Source organism: Hyla sarda, chromosome 1 (genome assembly GCF_029499605.1).
Source record: "Hyla sarda isolate aHylSar1 chromosome 1, aHylSar1.hap1, whole genome shotgun sequence".
Taxonomy (NCBI): domain Eukaryota; kingdom Metazoa; phylum Chordata; class Amphibia; order Anura; family Hylidae; genus Hyla; species Hyla sarda.
Window position 1 is genome coordinate 267,349,130 of NC_079189.1, and position 19,600 is coordinate 267,368,729.

Below are 19,600 nucleotides of genomic sequence, written 5' to 3' on the forward strand. Positions count from 1 at the left end.
TGATGGTTTTAAGTTTGTCACATCCACTTATTTTAAAGTAGTAGATGTTAATAGCTACTTAGAATACAGCAGTGCCCATTACAAACCTTGGTTGAAGAATGTCCCTTATGGGCAATATAAACGGGTACGGAAAAATTGCACGAACAATAGCACTTTTAAAACCCAAGCCAGAAACCTTGCCAATAGGTTTCGGGAAAAGAAGTACCCAGAAGCAATTATTAAGGACGCCTATAAAAAAAAAGTAAACAGAAAAACTCAACAGGAATGTTTACTTCCGGACACTGCCAAAGTAAAAACTCTGTCAGAAACAGAGACAGTTAATACCCACAACATGAATTTTATTACTACTTTCTGCGATCATGCAAAAGAAATTAAACAAATTCTGTGTAAGCACTGACACATTCTTCAAAGTGATGATCTTCTAAAAGGAGAATTGCCAAACCGACCAAAAGTCACTTACCGCCGGGCCCCTTCTCTTAAAAACATCCTCGCCCCTAGCATCATAAAGCAACATAAAAGTTAAAATAAAAATTGTGGTTTACCGACGGGTGGTTTATCACTCCGACCGCACTGGTGAGAGTTTCCAGATAAAATTTAGACTTACCTGCCAGGCTTCCTACGTAATTTATCTTCTGGAGTGCATTTGTGGACTCCAATATGTTGGAAGAACTATACAGCCACTGCGTAATCGCTTAAATAAGCACCGACAAAATATAAGAAATACATTTCTTTTACACGGCGTCTCTAGGCACTGCACCAACAGCCATCTGGAAGGTAGAAACCTCATTACTGTCATCCCTATAGACAATATCCCTGAGGATGTACCAAACTGGTTTGACTCCCTAAAAAAGAAAGAAATCTTCTGGATGTTTAAGCTCTCCACAGTCTCACCAAAAGGCCTTAATTAGATGGTCGAAACCGTCCTATAGAGATCACCATAGGGCACACTTTTATATCCTTTCGCATCTATATATATATATATATATATATATATATATATTTAAGCAATTTTTACTCCTTCCTGTGTTATAGGTATTAAAGGAGAACTCCAGAATATAAAAATTGCTGCCCATACTGCCAGCAGTAAAAAAAAATAAAGATGTACATACCTTCCTCCGCACGCCCGGGGCCTCCGGTAACCATCTCCGGTCTCTGCCGCGATCCACTTCATGGTTGCCGGTGGTCGGAAAATCATACTGCGCTCAGCCAATCACCGGCCGCAGCAAAGTCCAACTCGGCCGGGGATAGGCTGAGCGGCAGTGTGAGAACGCTTCAGGATACAAAATTCTTCACTACACCGGCACCTACGGCCGGGGCCAAAAATGTCACACTGCCGCTCAGCCTATCGCCGGCCGAGTCAGGACTTTGCTGCGGCTGGTGATTGGTTGAGCGCAGTAAGACTCTCCGACCACCGGCAACCAGGAAGAGGATCACGGCGGAGACCGGAGATGGTTACCGGAAGCCCCGGAGGAGCGGAGGAAGGTATGTACATCTTTATTTTTTTTACTGCTGGCAGTATGGGGGACAATTTTTATATTCTGGAGTTCTCCTTTAACTTTTACATGCATTGTATCCCAATAGTGGCACTAACTGACATTCTAATAACGATTCCTCGACAATCACACGCTGAACAAATACATTAGTGGAAAGGGTTTTTTGTGCAATATTTATGTGCAATAACCGGTTATGAACCAATGAAGCCTTATGTATTTCAATTATATGCACTTTATTACTGTGCTATATCCTCATTTTTTGTGGGTGTGATACATCTATTATATGTTATTTTATAATAATTTCCTATTGGCTATATCAGCCTTTTATATAGGTGGTAATTACTAAATTATTTGGTATTTTATCTTTTAATTTTAGTTTTTATACAGACCTATTAATTTTTTATACAGACTTGTATACAGTGACCCCCCGACCTACGATGGCCCCGACATACGATCATTTCAACATGCGATGGCCTCTCAGAGGCCATCGCATGTTGAAGGCAGCATCAACATACGATGCTTTTGTATGTCGGGGCCATCGCATAAACGACTATCCGGCAGTGCAGACTGCTTCAGCTGCAACCGAATAGCCGTTTACGGTGCCCTGTGTGCTGCGGTGACAATCACTCACCTGTCCTCGGGGCTCCGGCATGTCCTCTTCGGGATCCCCTGCATCGTCGGCGCTCTCCATCGTCGTCATCACGTCGTGAAAGCGAGGATGCCGGGGAAGCAGAGGCCTTGCCGGAGCGTCGGGGACACCCCGGGGACGCGGCGACAGCGATGGAAGGCGACATCCAGGGCAGCGGTGATGGTCCAGAGCAGCGGGGACACGTGAATATAACCTCCAATACCAGTGGTCTTCAACCTGCGGACCTCCAGATGTTGCAAAACTACAACTCCCAGCATGCCCGGACAGCCGTTGGCTGTCCGGGCATGCTGGGTGTTGTCGTTTTGCAACATCTGGAGGTCTGCAGGTTGTAGACCACTGTCCTATACTTTACATTGCACGGATCCCTCAACATACGATGGTTTCAACAAACGATGGTCCATTTGGAACGGATTACCATCGTATGTTGAGGGACCACTGTATTCTGGTTTTCTATCTATTAGTTCCAATCATTATAATCCTGGCCCCCTGTCTCATGTGGGGCTCTTTCTACAGCACTGGAGACAGATAGGATTGAGCCCACAGTAGCGTAAGAGACATATATCTGTCTATCACGCTAGCTCCCGCCAGCACATGGTTTATGTTTACTAACACAGTGCTGTTCAGCCCATCCGCGCATGCACTTTTGCGCATCGGCTCCTGCTCAGCCTCTCCCCTTACACATCGCGTTTGACCAGGATAAGCCTGCCGGCAGCACTAGATCTGAAAGCGCTGATACTATCAGAGCCTTCTCAGTTCAGCACTATATGTAGTGTATTTCAGCGCTATGTGTGTCTGACATGCGGGCATGATCACAGCTTTTGCTGTCAGCACTACATAGTAAACAGGATGATGCTGTTACTAGTGGCCTCGTTCTGATTATCATTCAAAACCACTGTTTTGTTTACATATAGCACGGACTATGTACTTTTGTTAACACACTGTATTTTAATCATTGTAACTATTTGTGTCCAAGTGACATTATGTTATATTATACATATGGACAGGTTCTATTGTATTTTTTATATTATGTCTTATTTTACTGTTTTTATTTGTTATGTATTTTGTTGACCTTGTGACGCGGTAATGATTACCTTAGGGCTATTTAATCAATGCTTGTACTTGACTTCCTTATGCCTGAGGAAGAGTCCTGCTCAGACTCAAAACTTACTGTTGCACCATTAAAGTGATTGTCCCTGCATCCATCCTGTGTGGTCTGGACTTTCATTACCTTGAGGAGAAGCGCCTGGCAGATTCTTATTTTTTACGGATACCTATCCAATCGATGTTTATCTTCACTGAAGTGACCCAGAGCCACTTGAGAAAGACGCCTCAGCTAGATGACCTCAGTTTTCATTGTGATACTACGGGCACATCAGGGTGTTGCGCCCGCAGCGCAACATCTTCTGGTAGGCAGATTTAAACCTTCTTGGGGCACCCGCTTACCTTAACTTCTACACTAGGAGCGCACCTTTGTTTTCTTTCTAATTTCATCTAAATGTTATTGGCTTCAGGTGGCCATATTGATTATGCAAATGAATTTGCTTTAACAACCATGGTACAGGAGGTTAACATGAACATGTGTGCCAAATTATACGTTATTCTAACAACGGTTTTAAAGATGTTTGTAGAATATTGCGCAATTCAACATAGCGGCTAAGCCATGTGATCTTGTAATTAACAAGTCATTGTGATCACAGGCCGCAAGCTTAAGGCAAGGACCTCCAAGGTAGTATTTTCTGAACATTTTACCTGTACCACGAGCCACACCAGAGAGGCAACGGGAGATCAGGGAGGTAAACAAGTGGCTCAGAAGCTGGTGTAGGAAGGAGGGGTTTGGGTTCATGGAGAACTGGGCCGACTTAGCTGTCGGTTACCGGCTCTACCGTAGGGACGGGCTGCACCTCAATGGGGAGGGTGCAGCTGTGCTTGGGGAGAAGATGGCTAGAAGGGTTAAGGAGTGTTTAAACTAGGGACTGGGGGAGGGAACCTACAACATAGAGGGGGAAGATAGTGTAGATAGAGAGGGGGGACTAAGTAATATACCTGGGGGTGGAGCAGTGGGAGGGGTTAGAATAGTTAATAGGGATAGGCTTCATAGGAAGAAAAAACATACACCATTGAATTGTATGAGGACTAATGCCAGAAGTCTGACCAATAAAACTGATGAACTGGAGTGGTTGATGTCTGAGGAGAATTATGACATAGTGGGTATAACAGAGACTTGGTTGGACGATAGCTGTGACTGGGAAGTCAACATACAGGGTTATAGTCTATTCAGGAAGGATCAGGCAAAATGTAAAGGGGGAGGAGTTTGTATGTGAAATCAAGTCTGAAGGCCGCACTACGGGAGATTATAGGGGAGGGAAACGATAATGTGGAGTCATTATGGGTTGAAATATATGGAGATAAAAAAGAAATCCTGATAGGGATTTGCTATAAGCCACCAAACATAATGGAAGAGGCAGAAGATCAATTACTGAGACTAATAAACAAGGCAGCAAATCAGAATGAGGTGATAATAATGGGGGACTTTAACTATCCTGATATAAATTGGGAGACCTGTGAATCTCATAAAGGAAACAGGTTTCTGACTATAGCTAAAGACAATTATCTGTCTCAAGGGGGGCACCCTACTAGAGGGGGCACCATACTAGACTTAATATTAACCAGCAGACCTGGTAGAGTAACTAATGTGCAAGTAGAAGGACACCTAGGAAATAGTGATCATAATATAATACATTATAACTTGTTCTTCAATAAGGGAATCTCTCGAGGGGCCACAAAAACAATGAACTTCAGGAAGGCAAAGTTCGATCAACTCAGAGAAACCATTAACAATATAAATTGGGATTGTGTCCTCAAAAACAAGAATACTGACACTAAATGGGAGTCTTTTAAAAATATCTTAAATTTTCACTGCAAGATGTATATACCTTATGGGAATAAAAAGGTCAGAAATAAAAGAAAACCAATATGAGTAGGGACTCAGTAGGGACTCATTAGGGATATAGGTTGAACTTGATGGACTTTGGTCTTTTTTCAACCTTATGAACTATGTTACAGTGTAACAAAATATAAAAAATTTTAAATCTGTATCTTTAGCGATTGCAAAAGCGCAGAGTCTATATAACTCAATGGCCATCATTTACTATTGCAAACCCAACATGTTTTGTCGGGTAGTGCACCAGATTCTGAAAAAATCCAGACTAACTCTCCATTTTGCTAATAAAACCTGAAAAAGGGGCATAGCCGTCGAAGAAAAGGGGGCATGGTTTCGGAAAAGGGGCATGTTACCGACATTTTCCCAAAAAAACAACATTTTAACTAAGGTTTCCACATAAATTCGATGGATTTGAGCCGAGGACAACCAGACAGATCAGAGCATGTGTAAAAAAAAAACAAAGTGTAGGGAAAGTGGAAAATGTAGGGAATTAAAACCCACAAAGAAACCAAAACTCCACAAAAACGTGGCACACATGTTACTTATATGTCAACAACAAACATAGGATAGGTAATTTAGCCCTTACTCACCACCAATTGCCAGGGTCGGAGTTTTTGTTTAAAGTCCCATACAAGTCTATGGGAAATATATGTTACTGCATAACTTCCAAACGGCTGGAGATATTTCGATAATACTTGGTCACATGTTCCTTATATGTCCACTTAAAATATAGGATAGTTAATTTAACCTTTAACTACCCCCATTTGTGAGGGTCAGGGTTTTTGTTTAAAGTCCCATGCAAATCAATGGGAAATGTATTTTCTCACATAACTTCTGTACGGCTGGAGATATTTCAATACCTGGTACACATATTACAGGTTGGGATATGAGGACGGGATGGGAGGTCGAGATAGGAGGTCAAAATAGGAGGACTGGATGGTCGGGATAGGAGGTTGAGATAGGAGGTCGAGTTAGGAGGTCCGGATATGAGCACGGGATATGAGGACGGGATAGGAGGATGGGATGAGGACTGGATACGAGGTCGAGATAGGAGGAAGGGACAGGAGGTCGGGATAGGAGGTCGAGATAGGAGGTTGAGATAGGAGGATGGGATAGGAGGATGGGATAGGAGGACGGGATAGGAGGTCGGGATAGGAGGTCGGGATATGAGGTCTGGGTATGAGGACAGGATATGGAGTTGGGATATGACAACAATATATGGGGATGGGATATGAAGTCAAAAGCTTCCTCCATTGTTAATTTTCCTCCCCAACAAGGATGAGGAAGGAAAAACCGGGCAACGCAGGGTACTCAAATAGTATATAAATAAAACTCAATGTGTGTGTGTGTGTGTATGTTCCAGCATCACGTCCAAACGGCTAAACATATTAACATGAAACTTGGCAGACATGTTACTTATATGTCAACAACAAACATAGGATAGGTAATTTAACCCTTACTCACCCCCACTTGCCAAGGTCGGGGTTTTTGTTTAAAGTTCCATACAAGTCTTTGGGAAATATATGTTACTGCATAACTTCCAAACGGCTGGACATATTTTGATAATACTTGGTCACATGTTACTTATTTGTCCACTTAAAATATAGGATAGTTAATTTAACTCTTAACCCCTTAATGACTGAGCCCTTTTTCACCTTAAGGACGCAGCCCTTTTTTGCAATTCTGACCACTATCACTTTATGCATTAATAACTCTGGGATGCTTTTACCAATTATTCTGATTCCATGACATATTCTACTTTAACACAGTGGTAAATTTGTCGTTACTTGCATCCTTTCTTGGTGAAAAACCTCCAAATTTCATGAAAATTTAGAAAATTTGGCATTTTTCAAACTTTGAAACTCTCTGCTTGTAAGAAAAATGGATATTCCAAATAAATTATATATTGATTCAAACATACAATGTGTCTACTTAATATTTGCATCATAAAGTTGACATGTTTTTGCTTTTGGAAGACATCAGAGGGCTTCAAGTTCAGCAGCAATTTTCCAAATTTTCACAAGATTTTAAAAATCTGAATTTTTCAGGGACCAGTTGAGTTTTGAAGTGGATTTGAGGGGTCTTCATATTAGAAATACCCCATATATTACCCCATTATAAAAACTGCACCCCCCAAAGTATTCAAAATGACATTCAGAAAGTGTGCTAAAAAAATCTCATTAGCCCCAATAACTTAAATAGTACAATTAGCCCTTATAACTCAAATAATAACATTAACCCCAATAACTCAGAAAATCCCATTAGTGAGACTATATGTGTAAAACTTAATGGAAATGTAAAGTGTATGTTCACAAATGCCAGAAGCCTAGCAAATAAAATGGGGGAGCTTGAGGCCTTGATACTTGTTACGCCGAGCGCTCCGGGTCCCCGCTCCTCCTCGGAGCGCTCGCTTCACTCCCTCCGCTGCAGCGCTCCGGTCACGTCCTCTGACCCGGGGCGCTGCGATCCTGCTGCCAGCCGGGATGCGATTCGCGATGCGGGTAGCGCCCGCTCGCGATGCGCACCCCGGCTCCCCTACCTGACTCGCTCCCCGTCTGTTCTGTCCCGGCGCGCGCGGCCCCGCTCCCTAGGGCGCGCGCGCGCCGGGTCTCTGCGATTTAAAGGGCCACTGCGCCGCTGATTGGCGCAGTGGTTCCAATTAGGGTTTTCACCTGTGCACTTCCCTATATTACCTCACTTCCCTTGCACTCCCTTGCCGGATCTTGTTGCCTTAGTGCCAGTGAAAGCGTTCCTTGTGTGTTCCTTGCCTGTGTTTCCAGACCTTCTGCCGTTGCCCCTGACTACGATCCTTGCTGCCTGCCCCGACCTTCTGCTACGTCCGACCTTGCTTCTGCCTACTCCCTTGTACCGCGCCTATCTTCAGCAGCCAGAGAGGTGAGCCGTTGCTAGTGGATACGACCTGGTCACTACCGCCGCAGCAAGACCATCCCGCTTTGCGGCGGGCTCTGGTGAAAACCAGTAGTGGCTTAGAACCGGTCCACTAGCACGGTCCACGCCAATCCCTCTCTGGCACAGAGGGTCCACTACCTGCCAGCCGGCATCGTGACAGTAGATCCGGCCATGGATCCCGCTGAAGTTCCTCTGCCAGTTGTCGCTGACCTCACCACGGTGGTCGCCCAGCAGTCACAACAGATAGCGCAACAAGGCCAACAGCTGTCTCAACTGACCGTTATGCTACAACAGTTGCTACCACAGCTTCAGCAGTCATCTCCTCCGCCAGCTCCTGCACCTCCTCCGCAGCGAGTGGCCGCTCCTGGGATACGCTTATCCTTGCCGGATAAATTTGATGGGGACTCTAAGTTTTGCCGTGGCTTTCTTTCCCAATGTTCCCTGCATCTGGAGATGATGTCGGACCTGTTTCCCACTGAAAGGTCTAAGGTGGCTTTCGTAGTCAGTCTTCTGTCCGGAAAAGCCCTGTCATGGGCCACACCGCTCTGGGACCGCAATGACCCCGTCACTGCCTCTGTACACTCCTTCTTCTCGGAAATCCGAAGTGTCTTTGAGGAACCTGCCCGAGCCTCTTCTGCTGAGACTGCCCTGTTGAACCTGGTCCAGGGTAATTCTTCCGTTGGCGAGTATGCCGTACAATTCCGTACACTTGCTTCAGAATTGTCCTGGAATAATGAGGCCCTCTGCGCGACCTTTAAAAAAGGCCTATCCAGCAACATTAAAGATGTTCTGGCCGCACGAGAAATTCCTGCTAATCTACATGAACTTATTCACCTAGCCACTCGCATTGACATGCGTTTTTCTGAAAGGCGTCAGGAACTCCGCCAAGATATGGACTCTGTTCGCACGAGGCGTTTCGTCTCCTCGGCTCCTCTCTCCTCTGGTCCCCTGCAATCTGTTCCTGTGCCTCCCGCCGTGGAGGCTATGCAGGTCGACCGGTCTCGCCTGACACCTCAAGAGAGGACACGACGCCGTATGGAGAACCAGGCACAGTATGCCTGTACTGTGCTAGTACCGAACACTTCCTGAGGGATTGTCCTATCCGTCCTCCCCGCCTGGAAAGACGTACGCTGACTCCGCACAAAGGTGAGACAGTCCTTGATGTCTACTCTGCTTCTCCACGTCTTACTGTGCCTGTGCGGATGTCTGCCTCTGCCTTCTCCTTCTCTACAGTGGCCTTCTTGGACTCTGGATCTGCAGGAAATTTTATTTTGGCCTCTCTCGTCAACAGGTTCAACATCCCAGTGACCAGTCTCGCCAGACCCCTCTACATCAATTGTGTAAATAATGAAAGATTGGACTGTACCATACGTTTCCGCACGGAGCCCCTTCTTATGAGCATCGGATCTCATCATGAGAGGATTGAACTTTTGGTCCTCCCCAATTGCACCTCGGAGATTCTCCTTGGACTTCCCTGGCTTCAACTTCATTCCCCAACCCTGGATTGGTCCACTGGGGAGATCAAGAGTTGGGGGTCCTCTTGTTCCAAGAACTGTCTAAAACCGGTTCCCAGTAACCCTTGCCGTAACTCTGTGGTTCCTCCAGTAACCGGTCTCCCTAAGGCCTATATGGACTTCGCGGATGTTTTCTGCAAAAAACAAGCTGAGACTCTACCTCCTCACAGGCCTTATGATTGCCCTATCGACCTCCTCCCGGGTACTACTCCACCCCGGGGCAGAATTTATCCTCTCTCTGCCCCAGAGACTCTTGCCATGTCCGAATACGTCCAGGAGAATCTAAAAAAGGGCTTTATCCGTAAATCCTCCTCTCCTGCCGGAGCCGGATTTTTCTTTGTGTCCAAAAAAGATGGCTCCCTACGTCCTTGCATTGACTACCGCGGTCTTAATAAAATCACGGTTAAGAACCGCTACCCCTTACCCCTCATCTCTGAACTCTTTGATCGCCTCCAAGGTGCCCACATCTTCACTAAATTGGACTTAAGAGGCGCCTATAACCTCATCCGCATCAGAGAGGGGGACGAGTGGAAAACGGCATTTAACACCAGAGATGGACACTTTGAGTATCTGGTCATGCCCTTTGGACTGTGCAATGCCCCTGCCGTCTTCCAAGACTTTGTCAATGAAATTTTTTCGTGATCTGTTATACTCCTGTGTTGTGGTATATCTGGACGATATCCTAATTTTTTCTGCCAATCTAGAAGAACACCGCCAGCATGTCCGTATGGTTCTTCAGAGACTTCGTGACAACCAACTCTATGCCAAAATTGAGAAATGTCTGTTTGAATGCCAATCTCTTCCTTTTCTAGGATATTTGGTCTCTGGCCAGGGACTACAGATGGATCCAGACAAACTCTCTGCCGTCTTAAATTGGCCACGCCCCTCCGGACTCCGTGCTATCCAACGCTTTTTGGGGTTCGCCAATTATTACAGGCAATTTATTCCACATTTTTCTACCATTGTGGCTCCTATCGTGGCTTTAACCAAAAAAAATGCTGATCCCAAGTCCTGGCCTCCTCAAGCAGAAGACTCCTTTAAACGACTCAAGTCTGCCTTTTCTTCGGCTCCCGTGCTCTCCAGACCTGACCCTTCCAAACCCTTCCTATTGGAGGTTGATGCCTCCTCAGTAGGAGCTGGAGCTGTTCTTCTACAAAAAAATTCTTCCGGGCATGCTGTCACTTGTGGTTTTTTCTCTAGGACCTTCTCTCCAGCGGAGAGGAACTACTCCATCGGGGATCGAGAGCTTCTAGCCATTAAATTAGCACTTGAGGAATGGAGGCATCTGCTGGAGGGATCAAGATTTCCTGTTATTATCTACACCGACCACAAGAACCTCTCCTACCTCCAGTCGGCCCAACGGCTGAATCCTCGCCAGGCCCGGTGGTCTCTGTTCTTTGCCCGATTTAATTTTGAGATTCACTTTCGTCCTGCCGATAAGAACATTAGGGCCGATGCTCTCTCTCGTTCCTCGGATGCCTCAGAAGTTGATCTCCCTCCGCAACACATCATTCCACCTGACTGCCTGATCTCCACTTCTCCTGCCTCCATCAGGCAGACTCCTCCAGGAAAGACCTTTGTTTCTCCACGCCAACGCCTCGGAATCCTCAAATGGGGTCACTCCTCCCATCTCGCAGGTCATGCGGGCATCAAGAAATCCGTGCAACTCATCTCCCGCTTCTATTGGTGGCCGACTCTGGAGACGGATGTTGGGGACTTTGTGCGAGCCTGCACTATCTGTGCCCGGGATAAGACTCCTCGCCAGAAGCCCGCTGGTTTTCTTCATCCTCTGCCTGTCCCCGAACAGCCTTGGTCTCTGATTGGTATGGATTTTATTACTGATTTACCCCCTTCCCGTGGCAACACCGTTATTTGGGTGGTCGTTGATCGATTCTCCAAAATGGCACATTTCATCCCTCTTCCTGGTCTTCCTTCTGCGCCTCAGTTGGCTAAACAATTTTTTGTACACATTTTTCGTCTTCACGGGTTGCCTACGCAGATTGTCTCGGATAGAGGGGTCCAATTCGTGTCTAAATTCTGGAGAGCTCTCTGTAAACAACTCAAGATTAAATTAAATTTTTCCTCTGCATATCATCCCCAGTCCAATGGACAAGTAGAAAGAATTAACCAGATCCTGGGTGATTATTTGCGACATTTTGTTTCCTCCCGCCAGGATGACTGGGCAGATCTCCTTCCATGGGCCGAATTCTCGTATAACTTCAGGGTCTCTGAATCTTCCTCCAAATCCCCATTTTTCGTGGTGTACGGCCGTCACCCTCTTCCCCCCCTCCCTACCCCCTTGCCCTCTGGTCTGCCCGCTGTGGATGAAATTTCTCGTGACCTTTCCATTATATGGAGAGAGACCCAAAATTCTCTCTTACAGGCTTCTTCACGCATGAAGAGGTTCGCGGATAAGAAAAGAAGAGCTCCCCCCGTTTTTTCCCCTGGAGACAAGGTATGGCTCTCCGCTAAATATGTCCGCTTCCGTGTCCCTAGCTACAAGTTGGGACCACGCTATCTTGGTCCTTTCAAAATTTTGTGTCAAATTAATCCTGTCTCTTATAAACTTCTTCTTCCTCCTTCTCTTCGTATCCCTAATGCCTTTCACGTCTCTCTTCTCAAACCACTCATCCTCAACCGTTTTTCTCCCAAATCTGTTCCTCCCACTCCTGTTTCCGGCTCCTCGGACGTCTTCTCGGTCAAGGAAATTTTGGCTGCCAAAAAGGTCAGAGGGAAAAATTTTTTTTTAGTAGACTGGGAGGGTTGTGGTCCTGAAGAGAGATCCTGGGAACCTGAGGACAACATCCTTGACAAAAGTCTGCTCCTCAGGTTCTCAGGCTCCAAGAAGAGGGGGAGACCCAAGGGGGGGGGTACTGTTACGCCGAGCGCTCCGGGTCCCCGCTCCTCCCCGGAGCGCTCGCTTCACTCCCTCCGCTGCAGCGCTCCGGTCACGTCCTCTGACCCGGGGCGCTGCGATCCTGCTGCCAGCCGGGATGCGATTCGCGATGCGGGTAGCGCCCGCTCGCGATGCGCACCCCGGCTCCCCTACCTGACTCGCTCCCCGTCTGTTCTGTCCCGGCGCGCGCGGCCCCGCTCCCTAGGGCGCGCGCGCGCCGGGTCTCTGCGATTTAAAGGGCCACTGCGCCGCTGATTGGCGCAGTGGTTCCAATTAGGGTTTTCACCTGTGCACTTCCCTATATTACCTCACTTCCCTTGCACTCCCTTGCCGGATCTTGTTGCCTTAGTGCCAGTGAAAGCGTTCCTTGTGTGTTCCTTGCCTGTGTTTCCAGACCTTCTGCCGTTGCCCCTGACTACGATCCTTGCTGCCTGCCCCGACCTTCTGCTACGTCCGACCTTGCTTCTGCCTACTCCCTTGTACCGCGCCTATCTTCAGCAGCCAGAGAGGTGAGCCGTTGCTAGTGGATACGACCTGGTCACTACCGCCGCAGCAAGACCATCCCGCTTTGCGGCGGGCTCTGGTGAAAACCAGTAGTGGCTTAGAACCGGTCCACTAGCACGGTCCACGCCAATCCCTCTCTGGCACAGAGGGTCCACTACCTGCCAGCCGGCATCGTGACAATACTGAAGAAACATATTGATATAGTTGGGGTCACTGAGACATGGCTGGACTCCTCGCATGACTGGGCAGTCAATCTGCAGAGGTTTACATTGTTTCGCAAGGATAGAATGAACAGAAAAGGTGGTGGAGTCTGTCTGTATGTTAGAAGTGGTTTGAAAGTCAGTGTGAACGATGCCATAGTGTGTGATGATTTTGAGGATGTGGAATCATTATGGGTAGAATTACAAAAGGAGGGAAATACTGAAAAAATAGTATTTGGTGTAATCTACAGACCCCCTAATATCACTGAAGAGATAGAAGGTCGGCTGCATAAACAAATAGAGAGGGCCGCCCGGGCAGGTACAGTGGTAATAATGGGAGATTTTAACTATCCAGATATTGATTGGGGTCGGGGGCTGGCTAAAACTACAAAGAGGAGAAAATTCCTAAATTTATTGCAGGATAATTTTATGGGCCAGTTTGTGGAGGACCCAACAAGAAGGGATGCCTTGTTGGATCTGATCATTTCCAACAACGCAGAGCTGGTTGGTAATGTAACTGTGCGGGAAAACCTTGGTAATAGCGACCACAATATAGTTACTTTTGATTTAAAATGCAGAAAACAAAGACAGACGGGGAAGGCAAAAACATATAACTTTAAAAAGGCAAATTTCCCTGGGCTGAGATCTGCACTACAGGACATAGCCTGGGGGGAGGTGTTCTCAAATACTGATACAGAATGTAAATGGGAAATGTTTAAATCAACTCTAAATAACTATACAGGTAAATATGTACCAAAGGGGAACAAATATAAACAATTAAAACTAAATCCTACATGGCTGACAAATGATGTTAAAAGAGCAATAAACAACAACAAAATAGCCTTCAAAAAATACAAATCTGATGGGTCAGCTATAACATTTAAACAGTACAAGGAGCTTAATAAAATCTGTAAAAATTTAATAAAAACAGCAAAAATTCAAAATGAGAGACAGGTGGCCAAAGAAAGCAAAACTAATCCTAATTTTTTTAGATATATAAATACAAAAAAAACAAGGACAGAGCATGTAGGACCCCTTAATAATGATAATGGGGAGGTTGTCACGGGCGATCAAGAGAAGGCCGAGCTACTGAATGGGTTCTTTAGTTCTGTATATACTATGGAAGAAGGAGGAGCTGACATTGGACAGGTCAGTGCTGGTAACAGATCATGTAATGTACTGAACTGGCTTAAAGGGGTTCTCCCTTGTTTATACTGTTTTTTGTTATTATGTTTGTGTGTTATGTGTGTATAAGTATGTGTTTTTTATGTGTGTTGTGATTATGTATATATATATATATTTTCTTACCTTTTGTGAAGATCCGGAAGCTGGCCCCTTTTACCTCGGCCTCCGCCATGTTGTGTTCGGTAAGTGGGATGTCGGGGGGTGTGTTCTTGCTTCTGTCCTTCCTATCTTCTGACGTCCGAGGCAAATCTTTTCTTCCTGTTTCTTCCGTGGCTCAGCGACGAATCTGCGGCCTCTTCCGGCGCATGCGCAGGTATTTATTTATTTTTTTTACCAATAAAGTTTTTTTTGTCTAATTGACAAACTGTCTGCGCTTGGGCGAAGCTACGCTATTAGCATAGACCTAACGTACGCTACGCTGTTAGCGTAGCACTTGTGTACTCGAGCATGCGCAGACAGTTTGTCAATTAGACAAAAAAAACTTTATTGCTAAAAAAAAAAAAACTATCTGCGCATGCGCCGGAAGAGGCCGCAGATTCGTCGCTGAGCCACGGAAGAAACCGGAAGAAAAGATTCACCTCGGACGTCAGAAGATAGAAAGGACAGAAGCAAGAACACACACCCCGACATCCCACTTACCGAACACAACATGGCGGAGGCCGAGGTACACAGCAAGCCAGTGGAAGAAAAATGGGCCAGCTTCCGGATCTTCACAAAAGGTAAGAAACAACATATATACATAATCACAACACACATAAAAAAAACACATACTTATACACACATAACACACAAACATAATAACAAAAAACAGTAATGTAGAAATGTTACAAGGTAAGTTAAGTGAAGTAAATGTAGCAAATCTCCAGGATCGGATGGACTACACCCAAGAGAGGTAAGTTCAGTAATATCTGTACCCTTGTTCATGATATTTAGAGATTCTCTGCTGTCTGGTATTGTGCCAAGGGACTGTCGCAAGGTGAATGTGGTACCAATCTTCAAGAAGGGCTCTAGGTCTTCGCCAGGCAATTATAGACCGGTAAGTTTAACGTGCATTGTGAGTAAATTGTTTGAAGGACTTATAAGGGGCTACATACAGGAAAACATAGGGGATAATTGTATTATAACTGATAGCCAGCATGGGTTTACTAAGGATAGAAGTTGTCAAACCAATCTAATTTGCTTTTATGAAGATGTGAGTAGAAGCCTTGACAGAGGAATGGCTGTGGATATAGTGTTTCTGGATTTTGCTAAAGCGTTTCATACTGTCCCTCATAGTCGTCTGACAGGTAAGTTAAGGTCTTTGGGCTTGGAAACTTTAGTTTGTAACTGGATTGAACACTGGCTCATGGATCGTACCCAGAGAGTGGTGGTCAATAATTCATACTCTGATTGGTCCACGGTTATTAGTGGTGTACCCCAAGGTTCTGTACTGGGCCCGCTGTTGTTTAATTTATTTATCAATGATATAGAGGATGGTATTAACAGCAGTTTCTATTTTTGCAGATGACACCAAGCTTTGTAGCACTGTACAGTCTATAGAGGATGTGCATAAGTTACAAGATGACTTGGATAGACTAAGTGTCTGGGCATCCACTTGGCAAATGAGGTTCAATGTGGATAAGTGTAAAGTTATGCATCTGGGTACAAATAACATGCATGCGTCGTATGTCTTAGGGGGGATTAAACTGGTAAAGTCACTGGTAGAGAAGGATCTGGGTGTACTTGTAGATCACAAACTTCAAAATAGCATGCAATGTCAGGCTGCTGCTTCCAAAGCCAGCAGAATATTGTCATGTATCAAAAGAGGCATGGACTCGAGGGATAGGGACATAATACTCCCCCTTTGTAAAGCATTGGTACGGCCTCACCTGGAATATGCTGTTTAGTTTTGGTGGCCTGTCCATAAAAGGGACACTGCGGAGCTGGAAAGGGTGCAGAGACGTGCGACTAAACTAATATGGGGCATGGAACATTTTAGCTACGAGGAACGATTAAAGGAGTTACAATTATTTAGTCTTGAGAAGAGACGTTTAAGGGGAGATATGCTAAACGTATATAAGTATATAAATGGCCCATACAAAAAATATGGAGAAAAACTGTTCCAGGTTAAACCCCCCCCCCCCCCCCCAAAGGACGAGGGGGCACTCCCTCCGTCTGGAGAAGAAAAGGTTTAGTCTAAAGGGGTGACACGCCTTCTTTACCATAAGAACTGTGAATTTATGGAACAGTCTACCTCAGGAACTGGTCACAGCAAGAACAATTAATAGCTTTAAAACAGGGTTAGATACATTCCTGGAACAAAATAACATTAATGCTTATGCAGAATTATAAAACTACATCCCTTCCCCTTATCCCCTTACACCCTTTCCTTCAATTCCCTGGTTGACCTTGATGGACGTATGTCTTTTTTCAACCATACTAACTATGTAACTATGCAACCCTTTAGGTGTTTCATAGGAATAGTAGCAAAATGAAAGAGAGAATTCAAAATCTTCATTTATTACACTCACATGTTCTTGTAGACCTAGTTTTTGAAATTTTACAATGGGTAAAAGGAGAAAAAGCCCCCCAAAATTTGTAACCCAATTTCTCTCGAGAAAGGAAATACCTCATAGGTGGATGTCAAGTGCTCTGTGGGTACACTACAAGGCTCAGAAGGGAAGGAGCGACAATGGGATTTTGGAGAGTAAGTTTTTCTGGAATGGTTTTTGGGGGGCTTGTCACATTTAGGAAGCCCCTATGGTGCCAGAACAGCAAAAAAAAACAAAAAAACAACACATGGCATACTATTTGGAAACGACAGCCCTCAAGGAATGTAACAAGGGGTACAATGATCCCTAACACCCCACAGGTGTTTGACACATTTCCGTTAAATTTGGACAGGAAAATAAAAAATTTGATTTTTTTCACTAAAATGCTGATGTTACCCCAAATTTTTCATTTTCACAAGGGGTAATTGGAGAAAAATCCCCCAAAATGTGTAACCCCATTTCTTCTCTTCTGAGTATGGAAATACCCCATATTTGGATGTAAATTGCTCTGCGGGCGAACTACAATACTCAGAAGAGAATGAGCGCCATTGAGCATTTGGTGAGAGAATTTGGTTGGAATAGAAGTCGAGGGCCATGTGCGTTTACAAAGCCCCCCGTGGTGCTAGAACAGTGGACCCCCCACATGTGACCCCATTTTGGAAACTACACCCCTAACAGAATTTAATAAGGGGTGCAGTCAACATTTACACCCCACTGGCGTTTGACAGATCTATAGATCTTTGGAACAGTGGGCTGTGCAAATGAAAAATAAAATTTTTCATTTTCACGGACTACTGTTCCAAAAATATGTCAGACACCTGTCGGACGTAAATGCTCACTGTACCCGTACATTACATTACTGTACCCGTACATTACATTACTTGAGGGGTGTAGTTTCCAAAATGGGGTCACATGTGGGGGGGTCCACTGTTCTGGCACTATGGGGGCTTTGTAAACACACATGGCCTTCAATTTCGGACACATTCTCTGTCCAAAATCCCAATGGCGCTCCTTCTCTTCTGAGCATTGTAGTTCCCCCGGAGAGCACTTTACATCCACATATGGGGTATGTCCTCACTCAGAAGAAATGGGGTTACAAAAAGTTGGGGGGCTTTTTTCCTATTCTCCCTTGTGAAAATGAAAAATGTAGGGTAATACCAGCATTTTAGTGAAATTAGTTTTTTCATTTTCACATCCAACTTTAACAAAAATTTGTCGAACACCTGTGGGGTGTTAAGGCTCAGTATACCCCTTGTTACATTCCGTGAGGGGTGTATTTTCCAAAATGTGGTCACATCCGGGTATTTATTGTTTTGCGTTTATGTCAGAACCGCTGTAAAATCAGCCACCCCTGTGCAAATCACCAATTTAGACATCAAATGTACATAGTGCACTCTCGCTCCTGAGCCTTGTTGAGCGTCCGCAGAACATTTTACACCCACGTATGGTGTATTTCCGTACTCAGGAGAAATTGTGTGACAAATTTTGGGGGGTCTTTTTTTCCTTTCACCGCTTGTGAAAATTTAAATATGGGGCAACACCAGCATGTTAGCGTAAAATGATTATATATTTTTTATAATAACAGGCTGGTGTAGCCCCCAACTTTACCTTTTCATAAGGGTTTAAAAAGGAGAAAAAGCCCCCCAAAATTTGTAACGCAAGTACGGAGATACCCCATATGTGGCCCTAAACTGTTGCCTTGAAATATGCCATGCGCATTTGAGGCCTAAATTGGAGATTTGAATTACCCATAAAAATACCCCACAGCAGTGTTTCCCAAACAGGGTGTCTCCAGCTGTTGCAAAACTCCTAGCTAGCCTGGACAGTCAGTGGCTGTCCAGCAATACTGGGAGTTGTTGTTTTTCAACAGCTGAAGGCTCTGTTTTGGAAACAGTGCCATACAAAAAGTTTTTTTCTTTATTGGGGGGGAGGGGGGTGGACTGTGTAGGGGTATGTGTATATGTAGTGTTTTACTTTTTATTTTGTGTAGTGTAGTGTTTTTAGGGTACATTCACATGGTTGGATTTGAGCTGGGAGTTTGAGCTGCGGTGAGTTTGAGCTGGGAGTTTGAGCTGCGGCTGAAAATTTGCTGCACCTCAAACTTGCAACAGAAAACTTGCTGTAAACCCACCCGTGTGAATATACCCTGAACAAAGCAAAGCTACAACTCCCAGCATGTACTGACAGACCATGCATGCTGGGACTTGTAGTTATGCAACAGTTGGAGGCACATTGGTTGCGAAACACTGAGCGTTTGTTACTTAACTTTCACAACCAGTGTGCCTTCAGCTGTTTCAAAACTACAACTCCCAGCATGTACAGTCTCTCAGTGTAACAAACTCGGTTTCACAACCAATGTGTCTCCAGCTGTTGCAAAACTGCAACAATCAGCATGCATTGACAGTCTAAGGGCATGCTGAGAGTTGTAGTTTTGCAACAGCTGGAGGCACACTGCTACAACTCCCAGCATGCCCTTTGGTAGTCTGTGCATGCTGCCAGTTGTAGTTATGCAACAGGTGAATGCACATTTTTTCATAGAAAAAATGTGACTCCAGCTGTTGCATAACTACAACCCCCAGCATGCCCTTTGGCTCTGCATGCTGCGAGTTGTTGCTAAGCAACAGTAGGAGTAGAACAGACCTCACCTCCTGCTGTATCCAGCCGTCGGACCGCCGTGCTGTATCCTGCCACCGGGAGTGATCCTGCGGCTCCTGTCGCCGTCACCTCACACGAGGGAAGCCCCGCCGGAGCAGGGCAAGGTAGGAAACCCCTGCCAG

General features: G+C 45.3%; 1 protein-coding gene across 8 annotated transcripts in view; it reads right to left on the bottom strand.

Annotated features, from left to right (window-relative positions):
• SEMA6B (semaphorin 6B) overlaps positions 1-19,600 on the bottom strand; it is a 974,413-nt gene that overhangs the window by 197,508 nt on the left and 757,305 nt on the right. The gene's annotated exons all lie outside the window — the stretch shown is intronic.